Source organism: Mastomys coucha, unplaced genomic scaffold (genome assembly GCF_008632895.1).
Source record: "Mastomys coucha isolate ucsf_1 unplaced genomic scaffold, UCSF_Mcou_1 pScaffold23, whole genome shotgun sequence".
NCBI classification, from domain to species: Eukaryota; Metazoa; Chordata; class Mammalia; order Rodentia; family Muridae; genus Mastomys; species Mastomys coucha.
In genome coordinates, this window is record NW_022196906.1 from 78,890,091 (window position 1) to 78,915,723 (window position 25,633).

General features: G+C 38.9%; 2 long non-coding RNA genes across 2 annotated transcripts in view; one reads left to right on the forward strand and one right to left on the reverse strand.

The window, feature by feature from the left end:
* LOC116072499 overlaps window positions 1–25,633 on the forward strand; it is a 111,763-nt gene that overhangs the window by 35,334 nt on the left and 50,796 nt on the right. The window lies entirely within an intron of this gene.
* LOC116072500 overlaps window positions 8,538–25,633 on the reverse strand; it is a 22,536-nt gene continuing 5,440 nt past the window's right edge. Inside the window, exons 2-4 of the long non-coding RNA XR_004111489.1 lie at window positions 10,340–10,444; window positions 9,177–9,316; window positions 8,538–8,780 (exon numbers count right to left, since the gene is read on the reverse strand). This is a non-coding gene — a long non-coding RNA (uncharacterized LOC116072500). The remainder of the gene's footprint in view (window positions 8,781–9,176; window positions 9,317–10,339; window positions 10,445–25,633) is intronic.

Sequence of the window (25,633 nt, forward strand, 5' to 3'; positions counted from 1 at the left end):
TGTAAAGTATCTTCAAAAGTCTAAAAATATGTGTATTGTATGATTCAGCCATACCACTTCTTGACACTCCCAAAGGACTCAGCATCCTATTCTACAGAGACATGCTCAGCAATATTCATTCTTGGCATATAGCCTAAGGATAAAACATTCTGCTTTACAAATCGATACTTGCTCAGCAATATTCACTGCTATTCTACTCACAACAGCTAGGAAATTGGAAACAACCTTAATATCTTTCAGCTGAAGAATGGATACCAAAAATGTGGTTCATATACAGTGTAGAATAATACTTAGTTGCTAAGGAAAGTGAAACCACGAAATAATTTGTGGATAAATGGATGAAACTAGGAAAGATCATATTGAATGAGGTAAACTGGGTCCAGAAAGACAAATGTTGCATGATTTCTCTGCTCTAAGATTCCTAGCTCCAAATCTTCAGATTTGAGCATATAATCTGGGATATTTACATAAATCACAATGAGAAAAAGAACCATTTCAGGCATGAAGAGTTCCTTGTGTGTATTGTAGGTAGCAATAGCAAGGGTAATATTAGTACAAGAGATCTGAAGAAGTGGGACAATGGGGAGGATGTTTAGCTAGGGAGGTACTTAGGAATTAAAATGGGAAAAAGCAGAAGTGTGGAATAACAAAGAATGTCTAAAGTTATAAGGAATTATACTATTAGCCATCTACTTGGGAAAAATCCTATAATACATAGGTTGGTACTTAAATATACCTATATAATTTAAATTGAAGTTGAATACCTGGGTTGACAATGCTTTCCTGAAAATGCTTTTCCATATAAAACCCAAAACACTGGGCATAAAAAAATCGTCTTTTGAGTTGCCAGTGTTGTCCCAAACCTCATAGGCTATTGCAGTTTTCTCCCAGAGGTGAATGGTAAGTTCCTAGTGCTGAAAACATCATAAAACACATATAAGGCCTAGAAACCCCTAAGCTGAAATTGACACAAGGTCTTCTTTCTGAGGACTAATTTTCATGGTATCATACCAGTGGATACCATCTAAGCTTCCAAAGGAGGGGAAAAAAACAAGTCCTATGTAAATAGCTATGACACCTTCCAAACCAGAATAGTGACCTGCATGGAACAATAACACTAAGGGTGTAGTAGTAGAACAGATATCTTCATGGTAACCAACAGCTCTTTAATTGGATTTAAGATCCACTCAAGAAGAGGGAAATTATACCTGGCCCCAAAAACCTAGCCAACTATCTAGGACTAATGAAGTTACGGATCTTAGAACAGAACCAATAACTTCCACTTACAAAACTAGCATAAATCCTAACTACATTTTAAGTATTTGTCTTTATACCTACAGATAAGTGTAGTCTCCATCTCTCATCAAGAGAACTTATCCTTGCAACAGAGGCCATTACAGAAAACTGCAACCAATCAAACTGCAGAGTTGTGGTGCCTAGTCCTTACTGATAAGTATTCAACACAACTCCAACATCTATGGTACAGGGAACTTCATGGAAGAGGTATACATATTATAAGAGCCAGAGGTAGAGATTGTGTCTGCTAGAAATGTCAGGGCTACAATTATAAAGTCTCACCAACGTGACTGCTTAAAGCTGATAGAACAAGGCCAGCACTGATAAGCATTCTAAAGGGTGGGATCAGTTATGGGAAGGAATGTGAGGGACAACCAGAGGGACAAGAGAATGAATCAAAATATGCAGCAGCGGGGCTTAGGGGGCAGAGAGAACCTCTAGAAAGTCCCAGAGACCTAGGATGTGAGAGGCTCCCAAGACTCAATGGGGATGACATTAGCTAAAATGTCCAACAATGGGGATATGGAACTTGAGGAGACCACCTCCAGCAGATATACATGGCCCCCAGTTGAAGCAGGGGGCCTACCACCCATTTTCAAATATTTTAACCCAGAATTGTGCCTGTCTAAGGGAAATGCAGAGGCAAAAATGGAGCAGAGACTGCAAAAAAGGCCACCCAGTGAATGACCAGCCCGACTTGGGATCCGTCCTATGCGCACACACCAAATCTTGACGCTATTACTGGTATTATATTGTGCATGCAGACAAGAGTCTGGCATGGCTGTTTTCTGAGAGGCTCTATTAGCAACTGATTGAGACAAATGCAGTTACTTATAGCCAACCATTGGGTTGAGGTCAGGGACCAATATGGAAGAATTAGAGGAAGGACTGACTGAAGGAGCTGAAGGGAATTACAACCCCATAGGAATAACAACAATGTCAACTAACCTAGACCCTTCAGAGCTCCAGAGACTAAGCCAAAAACTATGGGGCATACATAGGCTGGTTCGTGGCCCTTGACACATATGTAGCAGAAGACTGCCTTTATATGGCTTCAGTGGGAGAAGATACTCTCAATCCTGTGAAAACTTGGTGCTCCAGGGAAGAGGGATGCTGGTGAGGGTAAGGTAGGGGGTGGGTGGGCAGGTGGGGGAGCACTCTCTCAAAGGGGAGTGGAGAGGGAAATGGGTAGAAAAACTCTTGGAATGAAAATAAATAAAAGAAGTCCATAAAAATAAAACAACAACAAAAAAAAGTCACAAGGGCCCAAGCCTGGACAAACACTACTAGGCAGTGAAGGAATGCTGAGATGCAGAGAAACCATCTTTCCTAGGGAAGAGCACAGCAGCTGGATATCCAAAATTGTTAATATATAAACTATGTATATTGTGTTTATGTATTTATGTATGCTTATATGCATGAAAATAAAATGAATATGCAAAAAAGAAAATGAAGTCATGAATTTGAAAGAGACAAAGGACATTATGTAGGGGTGTTTGGAATGAGAAAAGAAAAAGGGGGACTGATAGACATACTATAATCTCTAAAAATTAAAAAAAAATTCAAAATTAAGTTTTGTTTGTATACATACCTTTAAAATCATATTTCCCTTACATTTTATGTAACTATTTTGCATTTTCCTTGCACTTAAATTAGTTTCTAATTATTTCTAAAATGCAAGCAATGGTATATGGGAAAATTATTTAGTTTTGTCAATTTTCTGCTTTAAAAATCGTTTAGCGAGCTTTCTTGTCAAGTCTAACAACTTGTAATGCCAATTGCCTCCAAGTGATACTATCATCAAAAACATTGCAATTTTTCTTCTTGTTCTCTAAAACTTCAAATTTAGTCCATTTCATTGCAAACATAGTAGTGGTAAATATTCATGACTTTTAGTTCTAGCATTGAACGCCAAAATCGTGATGGAATGAAGTTAGTTTTTAATCAGCACCGAAGTCATTTGTGCTTTGTTTTCCTTTCACTGCTACACGAGGATACTGAATGAGGAAGCATGTGATATGTCATTGATAGTCTATGCTTGTCAGTTTTGAGTGAATATTCTTGGATAGCATTCCCCAAGCTCCCCCTACCATTTCTGCCTGTTTCTAATGAGCTTTACCCTTTTCACAATTTAGTCCATTAAGAGAAGCACACTCACTGGGAATCTTTTATTTATTTTTTTAATCTGGTTTCATTTTTTATTAGATATTTTCTTTATTTACATGTAAATTTCTCTTTTCCCAGTTTCCCCTCCAAAAGACAAACAAACAAAAACAACAAGACAAACCCTGTTGCCTCCTCCCTCCCCATGCCTGCCACCCCACCCTCTCCCACTTATTGGCCCTGGCATTCCCCTATACTGGGGCACAGAACCTTCACAGGGCCGAGGTCCTCTCCTCCTATTGATGATCGAATTTGCAATCCTCTACTATACACATGCTGCCAGAACAATCAGACCCCTCCATGTGTAGTCCTTGGTTGTAGTTGAGACCCTGGGAGCTCTGAGGGTACTAGTTAGTTCATATTGTTGTTCGTCCTAAGGGGCTGCAAACCCCTCAGCTCCATTGGTCCTTTCTCTAACTCCTTCACTGGGGACCCTGTACTCAGTTCAATGGATGGCTGTGAGCCTCTACATCTGAATTAATCAGGTACTGATTAAACAGAGCCTCTCAGGAGATAGCTATATTTAGGCTGGATTGCCCTTCCTTCAGTCTCTGCTCCATAGTTAATCTCTGCAACTCCTTCCGTGGGTATTTGGTATTACCTTTTAAGAAGGAATGAAATGTCTACCTTTTGGTCTTCCTTCTTCTCGAGTTCCTTGTGGTTTGTGGGTTGTTCTTCCTGTATTCTAAACTTCTGGGCTAATAACCACTTATCAGAGAGTGCATACCATGTGTGTTCTTTTGTGATTGGGTTACCTTACTCAGGATGATATTCTCCAGATCCATCCATTTCCCTAAGAATTTCATAAATTTATTGTTTTTAATAGCCGAGTAGTACTCCATTGTGTAGATGTACCACAATTTCTGTATCCACTCCTCTGTTTTTGATGCACTTTTTCTTCTTTTAATTCATTAATTTTATATCTTGACCTCAGTTCCCCTCCCTCCTCTCCTCCCAGTCCTTCCCCACAACCTTTCCTCCCCATTCATCCACTCCTAGGTTTCTCTTCAGAAAAGGGGAGGCCTTGCCAGTTGTCTCTATTACTATGGTAATGAGCTCACCTCTCTATTTAACATCTTAAGAAATGTGTACATACCTGCATCCTAGCACCTGCCACATGGCAATCGAATCATTTGTTAACGAAGCAGTTTCTTCCATGGCACTAGATATCTTCAAGGATCATACTGAGGAACCCAAAGATGAAGACGGTCATAAAGACTGGGTGTATGCCTATTTCAGTCAATGGTATTTGTGTTGAAATAGTATGTACATTTTCCTTGTACATCTTTCAGAAGAAAGCAGTCTGCCTTTGTGTCCTGCCCACTTTTGTAGGGCCTTTTTAGTGAGAACATCATGAGTATATCTATCAATGAAAGGAATTCAGACTGTAGATAGAAGGAGCTACTTGATTAAAGTGAGGGCTAGACCTTCCCAGAGAGAAAAGGCTTTATACAGGGGAGAAAAAAAACCGTGCCTATTTGTCCTGTTGTATATGATACAGCCTGATAAAGAGTGTAACAATGTAGCTTTATGAAATTGTAAAACAATAAAACAATGTCACGTAACAAAAGACATAAATTACCATATGGAGGAACAAAAAGAGTTTTAAGGCATGACATTGTTTGCAGAGGTAATCTCTGAGATACGCCTTTGTGTCTATGTCCCTGTAGCAGTACCCAATTAACACTCAAATAGATCCTGGAGGCTGTAGTTGGTGCTCTGTTTCTCGAAACCCGCCCCGCCCCAATGTTCTGGGTTCCCAAATGAAAGATACATACACACAGCCTTTTTATTTTTATATGCCTTAAAGAACTCAATGGCTGGGCCACATCCTAAGCTTTACGTGGCTAATCTACCTCCCTCTGATATTTCCAAGTTATTACTTCCTAAAGTCTATATTCTATCTTTGCCTCAACCTAGACCCAGTTAAGGGGCCCTCTTGAGGCCGCTCTTCTGGACTTCTACATGGCGGCTAGGCTATGCTTTCTGTCCTGTATCTTCTCAGGCATGGTTTTTCCTCTCCTCCTCCTTTTCCCAGCATGGTGAATCTCCCTCTCCTCCTCCTTCCTTGGTCCCTTGCCTGGAAATCTTAAAAATCCAGCCTCTGTCTCCCTGCCCAGCCACCAGCCAATCAAAACCAACTGGGGGCAGGGTTCCTTCAGTGTCAGACATGCAAATTCTCTTGCAATTTTGGGGACCTAGATTAACACAATACAAGCTGCATTAGACCAAACACACAACAAGTTCCTAGGAAGTAAAATAATTAAAATGAAAATCTTATTAGATGTTACTCTCTTCCCCAGTTCTATGTAAGCTTTTTACCCTTTAACTGCAAGAAAGCTTTTCCAAGTGTTGTCACATAAGAAATGTTAATAATTAGTTGTAATAGCTGTGTTGAGAGTTTAACTGTATATTTTCTTGCTGTGCTCCTTAATAACAATGATGAAGATCATTATTGTCTGGGAACCCATATGGCCTGGTATGTTCATGAAGATTTATGATGCTCAGGATTTATTCAAATAGAAAATTCAGCATTATTAGAGTACTAGTTTTTGTAGTTGTTTTTAGTGTCAGAATCTCCCTTCTTTTCAAGCAAAACCTATGGCAGAACCCCAAGACAAACATAAGTCTCTTGATTTAGGTGGGAAACATAGGCTCTGAAACCTGCCAACTTGGCTTCTCTTGTTGTTGAAACCCAACAGCAGGGCTCTAGAACACAATGAGGAAGTCCCTGAATTAAAACAGTGGGTGTCTCATGTGGGCTTTAGGCCACATGCTTTAAGAATCACTTTCCTTTGCCTAGGCTTTGATAAGATTTGGACAGCGGACCGTGGTTGTATTCATTGGCAAAGGCCTATACATTCATATAGATTATGAAGACTGGCAACAGTACATTCCAGAAAAGTTATGAAATATTTAGACAGTCCCTGGTGCATTTTGCTGATCTTTATAAGCATATGAACTCTGGTTGCTTGGTGATTTAATTTACAGTGATAATTTACTGGCCAGAATAGATTGGTATAATCCTATCCTTACGATTAATTCAAGAACTTGAATTTACTCATTAAAAATTTAGAATACCTGCCAAGCTAGGAAAAACAGAAAGGCATACAAGAAAAGAAGTGCCGGAGTGGCAGAAAGGAAAATGGAAAATTAATTCAGAGGATTTGGAACTGTTCTAAAGTCGAACTCATTCTTTAGATGGAAACACTTAATAGAGCTAACAAGACTTTTAGGGAGTGATTTCCTGATTGATCCCAGATTTTGGAGATGTTCTTTCCAAATCTCTGTCTGAGGTATTTTTTTCAAACCATGGAAATAGAGCTGGTAGCTTAGTAACTAATACTGCTTTGGAGATTAACATTTTCAAGTGGGGCACCTTTTGAATTCACAAGGCATATAGAATCTACAAAAAAAAAATGTAGCTTCAAATACAAAGCAGGCTTTTTGGTTCACTTTGTTGTGTTAACTGAGAGCCATACAGAATGAAGACACCCAGTGAATTTAGGAGTTAGGCACCTGTTTGTCTTATAGTAGAGATAATAGAATTTACAGGACAAGATGAAAGTTTATAGATAATAGATAATGGAGTTTGTCCTCAAGGTTTCTAAGTGTTTCATAGCTAGTTCTGAAGCAGACTGGTTTCTTAGCTTATGAATCACAGAACCCCGTCCACAAATTTGTTAATCACAGAAAAATTGATGAGTCCAGTTTAATTTCTTCTCCCTCATTCCTTTTTTCTCTCTCCCCTTACTCACCCGACTCCCCCCCCCCACACACACACCTCCCCTCCCCGGTATGTTTAAAACAATTGTGACTTTGAGTATCTCTCTGTAGTAGTCTGTAAGAGCTTCCTAGTTGGTTCATCACTGGCCTGACTTTGTAGGTTGTCACTATGATTGTTTATATTTAATGTGGAAGTAGGCTTCTTTGATAAGTGATTGTAACTGTGGAAATGAGTTCATAGCTCATCATGTACCAGAAATACACTGCTTTGAGTGTGGACGTGGGCAAGTTGGCTTTTTTAAAGTAATAATTACCACTTTGTTTTGAGAGTACATAATTGATGTTTCTTTTTTTCTGAAAGAAAATATGAATTTGGGCTTTAAGGACTATAGGAATAGAAATGCATGGAAGATGGTAAATGTGAGCATTATACTCTAGACTCCAGATTGAGGCTTTCTGAAGTTTAGTCTCAATACTGCCATTTTGTGTCTATCCTTGAGGGCACTCTTTAAATGCAGTCAACTTCATTTTCTCCCTGTATATTATGAAAATTTAAATAGAATGCTTCTCACAGGATTGGTTTAACATATGTATGGGCACACAATAAACACTCAACAATGGTGACTTTTATTGTTTTATGACATAATAAGTTATTATCTTATTAACTTATGAAACAATCCATGATGTGGAGAGAATAATGTCACATTACATGTTGGGAAACCAAGATCCAGGAAGGCTAAATTGAATGCCCATTAATTGCATAAATGTTACATGGAAGGTTTAGGCTTTTATATTTTTCAATCTAGGGCATTATATATTCCACTCTATTAGGGCATCTGACTATCGCAGAATGCCTGGCATGTCTTCTCTTAGAAGTATCATAATCAACAAGCTGTGCAAGTTATTGTTTAGTTACAAGTAACTGAGGCAAAATAAGCACTTGTATTGGTACATTTTTGTTACATAACAAGCAATTCTCCGAAGTGAGACAAGCACTTCTTACATTGGCTTGATGGGGAAGTCTGAACTAAGCCTGAACATTAGTGTGTTAATGGGTTGGTTCTTCTCCAACTGTAGCTTGCAAAGTGAGTGAGCTTCAAATCTCTCTATGTCTTTCTCTGTCTCCTCCCCTCTCTGTGGATGGATACATATTATTTATGCTCTTCTCATGGCTCTTGAGTGCAGAGTAATATGGGCATGTCTTGCTTCAAGCTTCGGGTTGCATATGGCCTGCTATCATCTTAGGAGTCTATGCCAATGGCAAAAGATGGAGGAAATGTGGCCCTTCTATGGTGTGGACTTAAGAAACAGATGGCAGGTAGGATGAAGAAAGGAGAACCTGAAGGTGTATGGCATTATAGAATGGCATCTTCTTTACTTTTGCATGTTGTTCCCAAGGCATCAATCAAGTATTGAATAGTAACTCTATCCTATGAACTGTTGGAGTATCGGGGTCCCTCTGTTTTGTATCTTGTTCCGTTGCCTGATTTGGCCTCCATTACTCACATTAGGAATTCGGCATTTTTGTCAAAGGCTAGATGACAAACATTTTATTTTTCTGTGGGCCATATGGTCTCCGTCTCAAATGCTCAACCCTGCCAGGAAAGCACAAGAGCAGCAGTAAGCAGAAAGCTCATGAATGAACATGGCTGTGCTCCAATACCTTTTTTATGAGGACTGACACTTGAATTCTTTGCAATTTTCATGTTTCATGAAATATTGTTCTTCTCTGATTTTTTTCCAGAATCTAAAATAATATAAACCCGTCATTGCCTGCCAGCTATATAAAAATAGTCAGGTGGCTGAACTTACCCCGTAGGCTACAGTTGACTTCTTCCAGATAGCTTAAACGAACACATAATTGAAAACTCATCACTGCTGTGTCAGTTAGCAGGAAGGAGGTGTGGGTAAAGTACCAAGAGACAGAAAGTGTGTGCAGGCTGGAATTAAGGAACTGACTGCCAGAGCCAATGCTTGGCAGTCCTACTTACATCTTACAAGTGGCTTTTCGTTGCATAATCATACAAAGCTGCAAGGCATGCTGGGATAAGTAGTCTTCATTCTCCCTGCCCAAACACAGTAATTTCTTCTTCTGTGGTGGGAGAATATGGGTGGATCAAGCAGTAAATATCTGGAGTTCATATTTGGGGGTGAAAATGCAGGAGAATTGAGTTTTAGTAAAAGTATGAATGGATATGATTAATCTGTTACTAAATGATGATTTTGTTATCATGAAGAAAGGTCTAGATTGAAAACGGTATGCTCTAAGACTCTTTTTTTGAGAAAAAACATAAACTAGGGATAAAAATCATTCTTTAAAAATCTATAAATTTTAATTACATAGGAATGGAATAAATTTTTATTATCATTATCACTATTATTATTATTGCTTTTCTTCTGATTCTATAGAAAACCTCTGTTCTGTTCTGTGTTTGTAAATAAATTGAATTTTTGATTGGTTGAAAATATCTTTTTGATTAGCAGACTTATTAACAAACTATTATAGCTTTCTCATATTTATGCAAACTATGTTTTCAAATCTTGACTCCCACCTAAGTTAGTGTGAACATCAAGGTTTATATAAAGTGTGTAAGATAATAAGGGTGAATTATAAAGCCTGGTTAATGTAAGATTTAATAAAGCTTGGTAAAGCACCTCTCTAACCTCTTCATATCTAATGAAAGTAAAAATAAAATTACTATGAGGTTGAAATACAAAGTGGCTAAATCTTACCTAGCACTTAGCCCTACTGTCTTACAATGCTGAACACAATTATCGTTTGTGAGAGGAATGTTTGCCTTTGATAGTCTGTGACCTAGCCCCCAGCCCAGTGTCTCTGTGGGAATTCATGTCTCTGTGGGAGTTTCTCCTCTACCAGTGATGAGTCACTTCTTTTTGTCCAGGCTTTCTTCAGAGTCATAGATCTCAGTTCCTTACAGGTGTAGACCATCGTGCAAAGGCGTTTGAGTTTCAGGGGCAAACTCACAGACAGTTGAGAAGCTGGTACTCCTTCCTTTGAATGAAATAGTACATTGTGGTTTTCTGTATTCACCTGACAACAGAACTGCTATAGACAGTAACTCTCTTTGCTTATCTCTTTCTATCTGCTTACCCTCTGCAGCTTCCTGGTGTTTCTTTCCAGAAAACAACTTACATTTAAGTTCATGTCTTGAACTTTTCTTCTAAGAGAACTGAGACAGCACTTTATTACCTTCTCTCTGAAGTTATTTAATACGTGATAGCCTAATGGTTTCCAAGCCTGAAAGATAATGACACATTTGCTTTTTTCATTAACTTGATTTGTGTAGTGGTGCTTAAAGCATAGACTTGCTTCATCCTTTATGTGAATTAAACACAAGAACAACTCAGAACCACAGATTGAGCCTTACTCCTCGAATGATCATTCTGTCAGGAGGGAGCCTACGCGAACTGGATTTTATAGGGGGTGCTTGTTTCCTTGGTCCTGAGGCCACACACTAAGCACTGCTGTAAGAGTATTTGGTGAAGGTACAAGCAACATCTAAGTGTGACTGGCCTAGAACACTTGGGAAGTATTTTGGGACAGAGGTCTCTGGCAACTCTCAGGTATGAATAATCTAGGGAGAAAGGCTAAAAAAAGGCCAGGGTGTTCTGTCTCCTAAAGACAGAACAGAGATCAAAGATGCAGGAGATCCATGCTCACTTGAGGAGCTGTGTCAGTGATGATTTGTGGAAATTTATATGCAACCAAATGACATCTTAGAAGTCCTGATATGAGGGGTCACATTTTCAGCCATGGAGATCAAAAGCAAGCTCAGGAAACCGAATGCAGATAAGGCGAGTATGAAGCCTAAAGGATATGGCAGCTGGAATCTTCAGAATCAGTGAGAATGATCTGAGGAGCTAGGAACATATGATGGAGTTTAAACTCTGGTCCTGGGTGTCATGGCATCTAGATGTGGCTGCATTAACAGCACAGCAGTGTCTGTTAGATTCCTTATTTCCTTCCTCCATCCCTCCCACCATATCTTCCTCCTGTTCTTCAGCAGGTGCTTGTCCCACTCTTTGCTGTTTATACTTTTCCTCAACACTGGAAGAGTTAACTTGACCACATCACAATGTGTACTCCCTCCCTTACTACAACAGATGGCCGACTTCTCTTATCCACAACTGGGTCTTCAATGAATGCTTCAAAGATACATGACCATGTTGACTGCCAAAAAACAGCAAGCTTTAGAACTGCGGTAGGAATGAATTTCAGGGGATTATATTACTTGCTTGTGAAGTCAGAAAACTCTTAATCATGGCTTGGGAGGCAGAGGCAGAGGCAGGAGGATTTCTGAGTTTGAGGCCAGCCTGGTTACAGAGTGAGTTCCAGGACAGCCAAGGCCATACAGAGAAACCCTGTCTCGAAAAACAAAAAAAAAAAATCTAACCAACCAAAAAAAAAACCCTCTTAATTATGCTGATTCCCAATTTATTAGCATCCCCTAAGATATTTGCCCACTATTGCTTTCTTAGCCTTGTTCTTAAACCTTCGACATTGCCCTAGCTACTGTGAAAGGTTTCTTTTCAAATCAAGGAGCTATAAGAACTAATCTGATTAATCAACGTTCGAGTAAGAAGTACAGACTTCCTTGTTTGTACAGCTGTGGTTGTGAAACTGGACTGCTACTGCACTGAGCTCTGAGATGAAACTGAGCCTCCTGAGTCTGTTTTCTCAGTCCCTGAAATGGGCTGCAGCTGGATCCTCATGGCCTCTCTTATATTAAGCGTTGCATATACGGCACTCAGAAGAGCACTTACACTTTTTATAACACCCAGGCATGGGGATTTCAATGCCTGACATTACCAATCTAAATTGGACTCCACATTCACTCTATCAGTTTCTGGTTGGCATCCTTCATTTTCAGCACGTTTGCTCCATGTTGTAAGTTTATGACAAGTGCTTGGCAATCAGATCCATGAGAAGAGATAGGATGAGGATGCTGAGCGAGAAATATCCTCACAGGGCTTGTGTTTTAATCATGTGACAACTGTCACATGAAGCTTGCTTAGGATCTTTTCATGGCTCCTGTACCAGCATGAAGACAATGGGATCTACAGCTAGCACCTCCAGATTATCATGGGTGTGTGTGTGTACGTGTGTGTATAGCAGAGGAAGGAGTAGAGATGGCTTTACTCATCAGCCTACAGTATTGACTACATATATTGAAATAAAAATAGATGTTTAGTTTAAGGAGAAAGTTTAAGTTACGGTGTTGAAAAGAAGCTTCTTGCTCATGCTTCTTTGCTTATGTTAGTTCTCCTACATATGCATCATCTAATCAGTGGGAAAGCCACTCCTGGGTGCAGTCATTGGCCATATTTTAAATTAACCATGAAAACTTGATTTCTGATAGGAACTATGTTGGTTTAGTTTTTATGTCAGCTTGGATCAGTTTAGAGCCATCTAAGTGGATAGAACCTCAGTTGAGATGTTGCCTCCATAAGAGGGAATGGTAGACAACCCTGAAGGGCATTTTCTTGTTTAGTGTTTAAATGTAGGAAAGGCCTAGTTCATTTTGGGGCATACTCCTGGATGATGGCCCTGTGCACTATAAGAAAGCAGACTGAACAACAATCCTGAGGATCAAGTTGGAAAGCAGGATCCCTCTTTTTTCTTTGCATCACCTCCTGTTTCCAGGTTCCTGCCCTGGATTCCTTTGAAGATGAACTATATATTATTGAAGAGTTCATGAAAACACATCCTATCCTCTCTAATTTCCTTTTGGTTATGATGTTCTATCATGTGAATAGAAACTCTAAGAGAGAGATGTTCTTAAGGCTTATGTTTTCCCTTTTTTCTTTTCTTTCCCCCTCTTCTTTCCGAGAGGGAATTTCACTCTGATTAGTCTGGAGTTTACTGTTGTAGCTCAGGATGGCCTCAAGTTTACAAAAATTCCCCTCCCTTAGTATCATAAGTGTTAGATTTACAAATAGGAACTACCATACCTGGCCATCTTTCCCTTTTTATCAGCACAATCTATAATTCAATAAACAAACACTACACACTCAGGGATGAGGCAGGGTAACGGGCAACTTGAAGGGGACTCAGAAAAAAATGAAGATAATGTTGTGGCCTCAAGAAATTTACTATTTGTGGTAGTTTAAATGAGAACTGTCCTCCATAGGCTTGTGATTTGTATAATGGCATTGTTTGAAGAGAATATGAAGCCTTGCTAGAATAATGTGTCACTGAAGATTGACTTTGGGAATTTAAAAACTCACCTCACTCCCTGTGCTCTCTCTCTCTCTCTCCCTCTCTCTCCCTTTCTCTCTCTCTTTCTCTCTCTCCCCCTCTCTCTCTCCCTCTCTCTCTCCCTCTCTCTCTATCTCTCTCTCCCCCTCCTCTCTCTATCTCTCTCCCTCTCTCTCTCCCTCTCTCTCCTTCTCTTTTTCCCTCTCTCTCCCTCTCTCTCTCCTTCTCTCTCTCCCTCTCTCTCTCCCCCTCCTCTCTCTCCCCCTCCTCTCTCTCTCCCTCTCTCTATCTCTCTCTTTCCCTCTTTCTCTCCCTCTCTCTTTCTCTCTCTCTCACTCCCTCCTTCTCTCTCTCTCCCTCTCTCTCTCTCCCTCTCTATCTCTTTCTCCCTATCTCTCTCCCTCCCTCCCCCTCTCTCTTTCCATCCTATATGTGGATGACAATAAACCAGCTTCTTGTTCCTGTAGCCACATCATGCCTTCCCCACAGTGATGTATTGGACTGTATATGGGACCATAAGCCAAAATAAATCTTCCTTCTTGACACTGCTTTTGGTCATTTCTTTTTTAAATCATGGCAAAAAGAAAGTAACTAATACTGAAATTGGTACCAGGAAAGTGGGATTTTTTTTTTCTATGAGGAGCTTGACAATAATAATTTGCTTTTGGATAAATTTGGAAGTCATTAGAACTGTGGGCTAAAAAAATTTTTGAAGGCTACAAGCAGAACCTAACAGGACATTTAAGTAGGAGCCTGAGAGACAGTAGTTCTGAGAGTCAGTGGAAACCTGACTTCTGAACTTTCAGAGGGAAACAAGCAACTTAAAAAGAGGCCAGTTATGTGATAATTTGGCAAGTAAACTTGCATTATTCTGCCCCTGTCCTAAGAACATGCCTAAATCTCAATTAAGAGCTAATGGACTTATTTCTTTGGCAGAGGAAATGTCAAGATAGCATAACCTTGAGTCTGTGGTATGGTTAATATTGAGAACTCTTAAAGGCATCTTAAGATTGCAGGAAAAGTCATGTTCTGAAAAGCAAGCATTACTGCCATTGAAGAGATAACTCCTTTCCAGCACTAGAACAATAGCAAGAATGCTCTCAAAGCAAAACCTGAACCAGCTAATGCTCTATTTTGTGAAAAAAGAGTCTAAGGTGTTTCCTGTCTCCAGAAAGCAGCTGTGTACAAAGGTCAACTCAACTGTGCTTCAAAGAAACAGGGGCCCATCCTAAGGTGGCAGATGAACTTGACTGGTGTCATCCACATGAGACTGACTTGGGGGACAAGAAAGTTGCATGATTAAGTGGGTCATGGGTTCTTTCCCTGCAGTTTCAGGGAGCTGAGAGGCCAGTCAATATGTGCAAGAAGTAGAGTTCCAGAAAGGAGGCTTTCAGGGGCCATTGGGTGTTACTGTGAGAGTTAGGCCTGCATAATGGTGGAGCCTCCAAATATTGGAGGTGCTATAACCATGAGGCATGTAGGAGAGGAGCTACATACAAGGAGTAAAACCTGAGGGAGAAATTTATGTTGCAGGTAGCAAAGCTGGAGGAATGAACACATCTAAGCTCCATGAAACTGAAGCCTCAGATACAGGGCATGGAACTACAGAATGTGAAATTTGTCCTGGGGAATTTCTGTCTTGATTGGGTGCAATTTTTTTTTTATTTTTAAATTAGATATTTTCTTTATTTACATTTCAAATGTTATCCCCTTTCCTCATTTCCCCTCTGAAAACTCCCATCCCATCCCCCCTCCCCCCACTCACCAACCTGTTCTTCCATACCTACCCCCCACATTGAAATGATTATATATATTTTATGCCAGTGTATGTTGGAAGTATGTACTATTTTTCCTGATTTTTCAGGATGTTACAGAGATTACCTTGAGTCCCAGAAGAGACTTTGGACTTATAATAGTGTGGAGACTATTTGAGACTATAGAGATTTTTGTATAGTTCTGGTTTTGAGATTGTAACTTAATTACAAATTTTCTTTCTTTCCTTCTTTACTTCTAAACTCTGCCAGTTACCCCTCTCCACTCTTTCTCAATTTCATGGCCTCTGTTTTCATATATACATGTATATATATACATATGTGTATATATATATATTTGAGTATATTTAATGTTACTTGTATGTATGTTTTCAGGGATTGCTCTTTGTCACTGGAAAACCAATTAGTGTGTTCTTCCCTGAGGATGAACACTTTGCTACTTTAAGTTTTATTCAGGTGCCTGTAGTTCTTTGTGTAGTGTGGAGCACCTTATAATATTGAAAACTGGAAAAAAAATAGTGATTAATACAGAAGTAGACTCTCACAGTCATCCATCAGACTGAGCACAGGGTCCCCAGTGAAGGAGCTAGAGAAAGGACCCAAGGAGCTGAAGGGTTTGCAGGCCCTTAGGAGGAACAACAATATGAACTAACTAGTACCCTCAGAGCTCCCAGGGACTAAACCACCAACCAAAGAGTACACATGGTGGGACTCATGACTCCAGCAGCATGTGTATAGCAGAGGATGGCCAAGTCGGTCATCAATGGGAGAAGAGACCCTTGGTCCTGTGAAGGTTCTATGCCCCAGTGTAGGGGAATGCCAGGGCCAAGAAGTGGAGAGGGTAGGTTGGTGAGCAGGGAGAGGGCGGAGGGAAAGGATATCATTTGAAATGTAAATAAAGAAAATATCTAATAAAAATAAATAAAAAAGAAAAATGAGTTAAAATGCATAACAGGTAAATTGGTGAAAAAAATTGAAATTGATTTTTACAACAGAAAGAGTCATCAGGACTGTGTCTTTATTTGCTTTTATATCTTCAGCCTCTTGGTCTTCATCTAAGTACCACATTTCTGCATGCTACCTGGTAGTTATGGTTTCCTTTCCAGCAGCATATATAAATAAATCCTACGGCTCATGGAATCTGTCGGTGACATAGATCAGCATTACTGACCAGAGCATAGGGGATGTCAGGAACTCTGAGAGTAGATAAAAGTGCCCCATTAGATATTGAGATGGTAAAATGCATTCTTAATCAGCATTACTGAATGTGCTTTTGAAGTTCTTAAAACTTATTTTCTCCTCTTAGAAATTGATTTTTTTTGTTTAATACATGCTGTTTATGGAAATTTGTACCATTTTAAAAACATTTTTCATCTATTCATAAAATTCTTTAAATATTGTAATTATAATTAAAATGTAGAATTTGATCTTTGTTTTGAACACCAGCAACTATTAAAGCTTCTCATCTTTAGCTTGTTAATAGTATTTGCTCATGATTTTTGAACTGTAAAATTGTCTAGAATTTAAACAAAATAGTTTTAAGACCCATTGAAAATAGTTATGAAGTTTTCATTAAAGGTTATGTTAGTAAGACCCAAGTTTATTCTTAAGATCTCAAAGATGATGTACCAAGTTCTTATAGCAAACATGAGTTTCTTTTCTTGAAATCTGGGTTATTTACTCTTAAGTAAAAACATCTGTGGACATTAGCTATCTAGTTCATGTGTGGCTACATCAAGCACAGCCTAGTTCCTTATTAGTCTTTTCCCAATCAAACAAGAGTTTCTTAAGGAACAAACTCACCAAGGACTTCTTTGGTACATGGCTGGAGTGGGCACTTAGGAAATAGCTGCTCTATCCAGAAAATCCGGCCAAATAGGAATTAGAATAAAAGTCCTTACAATGAGTTCAGAATTAATGCTTCTTTTAGTGAAAAAAAATCACCTCAAACATTTGTTTAATTGATTAAATTTTTCTAGACATTAACATACTTTTATAAACAAATCCATCAGTATGAATTTTCCCAATGAATCAAACCTTTCTTTTCTTTTGTTTTTGAATCAAACCTTTCTTATAAACAATTCCTGAAATTCATATGGGTTTAATAAATAATGGAAAATTCACATTAAGTCTTGCCAAATTCCAAATATTGATGTAAAAGTAATTTGAAAAAAAATAATTTGACTTTTGACCAACACACAAAAAATTTAGGTATATTTACATGTAACAAGCTAAAACATAGTATAAATGTGTAATGCCTATACTTAGAGATTAAATTATTTATAGACAGTCTCATAGCTCTTGTTTACATGTTACACAGTCCTTTGAAATATGATTAATATATCATTAATTTCCTTTTCTCTCCTGCACAGTAGGAATGAAATATTTGTTTGTGGCATGTCTCATTACCTTGTACTTTTAAAACTGTTTTCAGATGTCAGTTTGTGTAATGTGATAGCTACCATAAGGACTTCATGAAATGTTTTTAGTTCTTTCAGAAGGCCAATGAAGATTTGGAAAATAAATAGTTGTTGAGAATACTACAACAATTAGAGCAAAAGACAAAAAAAGTAGAGTCTTAAGTCAAAATACTGCATCTTCAGAAGGTTCTGGAATTCAGTAATTGGAAATACCCCAGTTGAGATTTTTATTGTTGATCTGTCGCAATTATTGCTCACTGCTATACCACATATAAGCATCTCTGTAAAGCAATCTTCAAGGCTTATCTGAATATTCACAGAAATAATACTGTGCCTTTCCATGCTTTAGATAATTATAACTTAATAAAGTTCGTTCATATAGTGAGTCAAAGCTACATCTTTGTCTTCTGCCTCTTCCTACCCTTGACTACTATTCCTTCACTTAGCTGTGCACAATGAAGTCATAATTACTTTTCTGTTGCTGTGATCAAATAACTCAACAAAGGCAACATAAGAGAGAAAGGGTTTAATTTAACTCACAGTTCAAAGTATCATCTGTTATGATAAGACATCAAGGCATAAAGAACTTGAAGCAGCTGCTCAAATTTGAATCCATAATCATGAAACACGGGCAGATGTATGCATGCATGCTAATGATTAGCTGCCTCTCTTAACTCTTACCCAGTCCAGGATGCCCTGCTCTTTGGAATGGCTCCATCCAAAATACTCTCTCCCTACCCTAGTTAATAGAATCAAGATAATTTCTCACAGATGTACTCAGAAGCCCATATCCCAGGTGAGTTAGTTTTCTGTCAAGTTGACAATTAATCCTATCACAAGGGCTTCTGTAATATATTTGGTGAAATTATTTTATGGCTGTGCACCCCACCCCATTTTCACTCTTTTGTTTGTTTGTTTTGTTTTCTCCTCAATCGGTCTCCTAAGTTCTGGTATTATAGATAAAAACTTCTATGCTCAGCAAAAACTATTCTGTTTTAAAAGCTGTCTCATCTTCAGAATTCATCATCTTGTCCCTTCTTTTTTTACCTTTTCTTCCTCCTCTTCTTTCCCTTCCTTTATTCCCCTGTTCTGTTATTATCATGGTAAATGTGAAGGATTTATCATGGTTCCTTTTCCATAAGCGGTTGTAGAAGTCTAACACTGTAGGGTTCAGCAAGTGAGAAGAAGCCAGGACCTTGACCAAGGGTTACCATCAAGTGCTGAAGAATGATTGGTAGGAAATCTAGACCCCTGAGGGTGTCTTTCAAAGCAGAGATAGCAGCATGTGAATGTTTTTAAAGGAGCTCCCTTGTCCCTGAAAAGATTGTTAAGCTTCATAATATGAAATCCAGTGAGAAGTAGATGGTGACTGACAAAGAAATACACAAACAGTGAAGATACAGAAAATAAAAGATTGGCAGTGCTCTCTTGTAAGCAGGGTGTCTATATCATTCTCTAAGAGATCTTTGCAGATGAGGAGGTTGAAAGATTGTAAGAGCAAGTAGTGGACAACTACAAGGAAATACTTTTTACTCTCTAGAAATACCAAGGCTGTTGCTTATAAGAATGCACAGAAGTGGTATAGCTGGGTCCTCAGGAAATACTATGTCCAATTTTCTGAGGAACTGCTAGACAGATTTCCAGAGTTGTTGTACCAGCTTGAAATCCCACCAACAATGGAGAAGTCTTCTTCTTTCTCCACATCCTAGCCAGCATCTGCTGTCACATGAATTTTTTATCTTAGCCATTCTGACTGGTATGAGGTAGAATCTCAGGGTTTTTTTGATTTGCATTTCACTGGTGACTAAAGATGTTGAACATTTCTTTAGGTGCTTCTTGATCATTCGAGTTTCCTCAGTTGAGAATTCTTTGTTTAGCTCTATACCCATTTTAATGGGGTTATTTGTTTGTCTGGAGTCTAATTTCTTGAGTTCTTTGTATATATTGGATATTAGCCTTATATCAGATGTAGGATTGGTAGGGATCTTTTCCCAATCTGTTGGTTGCCCCTTTGTCCTCTTGACAGTTTTCTTTGCCTTACAGAAACTTTGCAATTTTATGAGGTCCCATTTGTCAATTCTTATATTTTTGGTTGTGAGCCTAGCCTTTAATGGCTGAGCCATCTCTCCAGCCCCATTTGTCAATTCTTGATCTTAGAGCATAAACCATTGGTGTTCTGTTCAGGAAAATTTCCCCTGTGACCATGTGTTCAAGGCTCTTTCCCACTTTCTCTTCTGTTAGTTTCAGTGTATCTGGTTTTGTATGGAGGTCCTTGAGCCACTTGGATTTGAGCTTTGCACAAGGAGATAAGAATGGATCGACTTGCATATACTCCTTGGCATATACCCAAAAGATGCTCCAACATATACCAAAAACACATGCTCCACTATGTTCATAGTAGCCTTATTTATAATAGCCAGAAGCTGGAAAGAAGCCAGATGTCCTTCAACAGAGGAATGGATACAGAAAATGTGGTACATTTCCACAATGGAGTACTACTTAGCTATTAAAAACAATGGCTTCATGAAATTCTTAGGCAAATGGATAGAACTCAAAAATATCATCCTGAGTGAGGTAACCCAATCACAAAAGAACACACATGGTATGCACTCAGTGATAAGTGGATATTAGCCCAAAAGCTTGGAATACCCAAGATACAATTCACAGACTACATGAAGCTCAAGAAGAAGGAAGACCAAAGTGTGGGTGCTTCAGTCCTTTTTAGAAGGAGGAACAAAATACGGGAGCAAATACAGTGATAAAATGTGGAGCAGAGACTGAAGGAAACGCCGTCTACAGACTGCTCCACCTGGGGATCCATCCCATCACCAAATGAAGAAAGTATTGTGGATGCCAAGAAGTACTTGCTGACAGGAGCCTGATTATAGCTGTCTCCTGAGAGGCTCTGCCTGAGTCTGACATATACAGGGGCAGATGCTTGCAGCCAACTATTGAACTGATTATGGGGTCTCTAAATGGAGGAGTTAGAGAAAGGACTGAAGGAATGAAGGGGTTTGCAACCCCATAGGAAGAACAACAATATCAACCAACCAGAGCTCCCTAGGTCTAAACCACCAACCAAGGAGTACACATGGAGGGACCCATGGCTCCAGCCTTATATGTAACAGAGGATGGCCTTGTCAGGCATCAATGGGAGAAGAGGCTCTTGGTCCTGTTAAGGCTCAATGACTCAGTGTAGGGGAATTGAGAATGGGGAGGCAAGAGTGGGTGCGTTGGTAGGGGCACGCCCTTATAGAATCGGTCGGGTATCCACACTCCTGTAGAAAACCCCACATCCAAGAGTATATAGGCAGAACCAACTGCATTTGACAAATTTAAACAAACACAATAGAAGATACAAATTTGAGCAAGTAGTAAAGTTGGGAATGAGATGTGTCAGGAGTCAGTCAATACGATCAACATATGTTACACAAAATTTTTAAAGAAAAAATAGAAATGCGGAAAAAAGATAAAATAATGATTTTAGGGAAAATTCAAGTGTCTGAATATCAGATGTATCTATAGATGATTTCAAACCTAGTTCATCATCTTGTTTCTGGAGTATGATAAACCACAAATCATCACTCAGTACCTTCTCTGTATATTTCCTACATGCTTTAAATTGTTGTTAATGTGAAAAAAGATGCTAGAAGAAGTCGCTGTGGTTTCTCAATACTGAGAAAGCTACTGCCAGAACCCATATCTGAGGTTTCAGCAATTCTGAGTCTGTGCTACTTAGTTCTAATAAGTCACTAAGTTGAATACATGAGCACTTCCACTGTGCAGTCATGGACCAAAATGGAGTGAAGGAGAGCAGTCACCAGAGTGTCCTGGATGACAATGTGTTCATATATGGCACATATGAATATATGTGTAGGTATACATGTGTTTATGTGTATATATGTATATATGTACATATATATACACCCATACAGTGTTCACATGGAACATATGTGTTTGCATATAACATATGTGAACATATATAACCATAACATATGGTCTCCAGGTGTTGAATGTACAGTTCTTCCCAGAGTTATTTTGATACAAAAGGTTAAAAACATTTGAAGGTTTTTGTCTTGTCAGTTGTTTTAAGCCTGTTGTATAGCTTAAACTCTTGGCTTGGGTCTCTGAATTGCAAATGAAGTTGGTTTTTTCCCGTTTTATCCAAGTTTCCTGATGGTTCTGATCTCCATGTTTCTGTGTTCCTGGCAACTTGCCTCCTATGTGGCAGGACCAAGGATGCTACATCTCTTCAGAGATCTATCAGCACTGCTGGTAGATGGAACCTTGTCACAGGTTTAAGACAGCGATTCATGAGAGGTGTCAGCCTGGTGTCAGACTGGTCCTCCTGTGTGACACGCAGTGTGTTTGTGTTACATTCTCTAGGGTCTGGGGAACCCAATGCTTCCTGGTTATTTGTTTTATCTTTATATTGACTCTGGGAAGCACAGTGTTTCTCTTGGAGTGAATGACATATTTAATTTATTTGAGTGGTCCTTTTGGACTTTCAGTTTTTCACCCTACTTAGATTGTAAGAGTGTAAACATATCTTGAAGTTTTCTTTTCCCCTAGGAAGGAAACGTGTTTTCTTCTCATGTACTGAGAAAACAACTCAGTGATCCCCCATGCTCTCTTATGTATTTGTTGACTGGTGCCTTACTGATTTTGCATACAGTACCTGGCTTGGCATTAGCATCATGGTGTAAGTCCAGTAGACTCCAATGCTCATATCCCTCAACAGCTACTCTCCAGCTATCCAATCTTGCCGATCTAGAATCTCCTTTTTAGGAACTATAATATCTCCACTGTGCAACTTTAGTGTATTTTTTATATTTCCAGGCTCTAGTTTCTTCCGGTTTAATTAAGTTCTTTGTTATATTTGCACCTTTGTCTCAGTTTATATTAAATTGTGTTTATAAATTAGAAAAAGGCATTCTTACTCAAGAGATTAGTTGCAAATAGATATCACTAGGGGGTGCACAACTGAGTAAAAAGGAGGCTCATCATCTGGAAGAAGTCTCTGTAAATAGAGCTTGACTGGATTTCAGCATTGCACTACCACTACTCTTGAGCTGTGGTCCACCTGGGCAAGAATACAATTACATGCATCTCATAAGTCAGGCACTTACACACTGGTCATGACCTTTCACACAAGGCTTGCATTTATTTCAGTGTTTGCTGAATTAACCAACTACCTTTTAATAAAATAAAACATCCATTGCATACATACTTTCCCCTGAAAACACAAGGTTATTTTGACCACATAGCATCCAATTACACAGCAGGTAAATGGTGCAAAGTGCCTGTGAGAGGAGACCACACATGGGCAATTCATTACAGCAAGCCCATTGCACCAACCTCTTACGGTTGTGACTTGTCCAGGGGAGAAGTCTTTTTTCCTGTGTTTTTCATTAGCTGTTCTAATTCTCACACAAACCTGTTTTCATACATCTCATTAAATCTCATGCTGTGTCCAGGTTATGACATTTCACATGATAGTATGCACACATGCTGTGTGCAGGTTAGTATGATAGTGTCATACTATACACTGTTGGTAGCAGCTAGAAAATCCTCTCTCTCTCTCTCTCTCTCTCACACACACACACACACACACACACACACACACACACACACACGCACACGCGCACACACACACACACATACACACACACACACACGCACACATTGCATCCTTTGGCTACATTTCCTGAGCTCCTGGGATTTAAAATCTTAGTAGCCAGTGCCAAGTCATCCGTATTTATTATGTTGCTCTTTAATGTTGATAATGTTCTGAATGCTGCCTCTCTTGACGTAGTATGGCCCTTCTTATTACGCTGTGTGCAGGTTAGCATTTCGGAAAAGCATTGCAGAAAACCAGGTGCTGCTGCTTTGCCTCTTGCCATCTGCTGTGCAGTTATTTTTAGTTCTCTCCTTCATTAATCACCATGGCTGTGAGGACAAAGGGACTACAGGAGCTGCCTGTTCTGTTTATCCTACCAAGCACTTCTGAGACACTTTTTCCTTTCCTCGCAGAAGACGTCATTCAGGACATGCCTGACGACCCTGTTTTAGGAGAAGTTATTCCGTATGTTATCATCGATTAAGCCATCTTATCAGAATTGACAAACAGATCTGGAATGAGAAGTTTGAGCAAAGCACAGAGCAATGAGGATCCTGCTCTTAGTTTTTTGTTTGCCATTTTTAGGAAAGCAGAAATGTCCGGACAAGTATTGTCCTTTTCATGATGATATTAAATATTAAAGTAAGTTGTAGTTTAAAAAATATAGGACCAAGAGCAATAGGTTACAATCACATGTGGATCTTTCTGAGGGGAGAACAGATCACATTCGGAGTTCAAAAAGTGCATTTTGCTATAATTGAATGAGACAGAAAACTAAAGAACTAACTGATCATTTTAATGTGCAACTCTAAAAATTCTGTATATGTGCATATGTGAGCGCATGCTCTCTCTCTCTCTCTCTCTCTCTCTCTCTCTCTCTCAATCAGACCAAAATGTACGTACCTCTTCACTTCTAAATGCACACCAAGTGCCACTTTCTAACCACAATTCTTTCAACTCTAAATCCTGGTGTCCACTATTCAGCTCCTGACCACAACCAACTTGTATTTGCATTAAAAGAATTGCAGAGCACCTAAACCTTTGAGAAATTCTACTGGAGGTTGACCTAAGTAGTACAGGCTAACCATCTTCCATATTTATGGAACTAAATTCAATAGCAATGAAGTTCCTTGTACAGATTTTTCAAATTTTGTTACCTTTGTACCCTGTAAAGACCATGTGGGTTCCTCCAGTGGCTTTGGCTGATTAGAAATAGAATTGGTATAAATATTCAGGCACTACTTTCCCTGTGAACAACATATTTTCCCCCTCAATATAAATATGCTGTGTTGGGATGATTCATTGTTCTGAAAATATATTTATGTTTCTGGAAAGTCTCTAGTGTTCTTTCAAGGTTGGCTGTTAGATGTTGCATCCTTTTATTTTAGGGCTTGCATAAGTCCCTAGTTGGGGAGGATTTAGAAGTTAAATCTCTCTGTCTAAACGATAAGAGTTGATGAACTGTATGTCAGGGATAAGCTATACAGAGCATTACTTATCATGTTGGTATACCCTTGTCCAAGTCTGCTTATTATATACAAAACACAGTCCCAACGTGGAAAGAATGTAAAGGAAAGAGAAATAAATATTAAAACAAACATACTGTGTGATCGTTCTCATGAGTCCAGCTATAATATTCTATGGGGCACACATACAGATCTTTCTAAATTTTTATAATACTTGAAACATATTGTTAATACAGTTTTACCACCGAGGTAATTGACATTCAGAGTAGACAGAATTTATGGCAGATTTGTGTAGCTTGGTAAATGAAAGAGGCCATGCGTCTTTTCTGTTCTTTTGTAGTGTCCTATCTATTCAAAGTTACTTATTTTCTTCCAATCACTCTTCTACAACTGTAGGGTAAGTGTCATGAGACAAAGTAATTTATATCCATGAATATTAGATACTCAATTCTCCACTTTCATAATACAAAACTGAGCTCTGAGGATCTAGAATATGTATTTATAAAATGGAAGAAGAAGAAAAAAGTCTACTCCAAGCTGTGGGAATGCTGGGCATGCTGAAGTCTGCTTCAAAGAAGGTAGTGTTTGGGCAGTGGAAAATAAGAGTGTCCTCAGGGGACACTGTGCCGAGAAGGGCAAGAGGACAGGAATGGAAAAGGTATTTAAGGAAAGAGGAGCAGAGGAGAGTGCACTGAGGGTAAAAGAAAAAAGAAGTAGCACAAAGTGACACACTGGAATGAGGTTGGTTGGAGCTCTCAGGAAGATGAATGAGACAGAGACCAGGAGTAGGGAGAGCCAAGCTAATCTGATGAGCACATATTTGGAACTCCTGTTCTGACTTACTAAGCAATTTGAATTGAAAAAAATGTTATTTATTTTTATTTTTATTTTTTTATATATTTTCTTTATTTACATGTAAATTTCTCCATTCCCAGTTTCCCCTCCAAAAA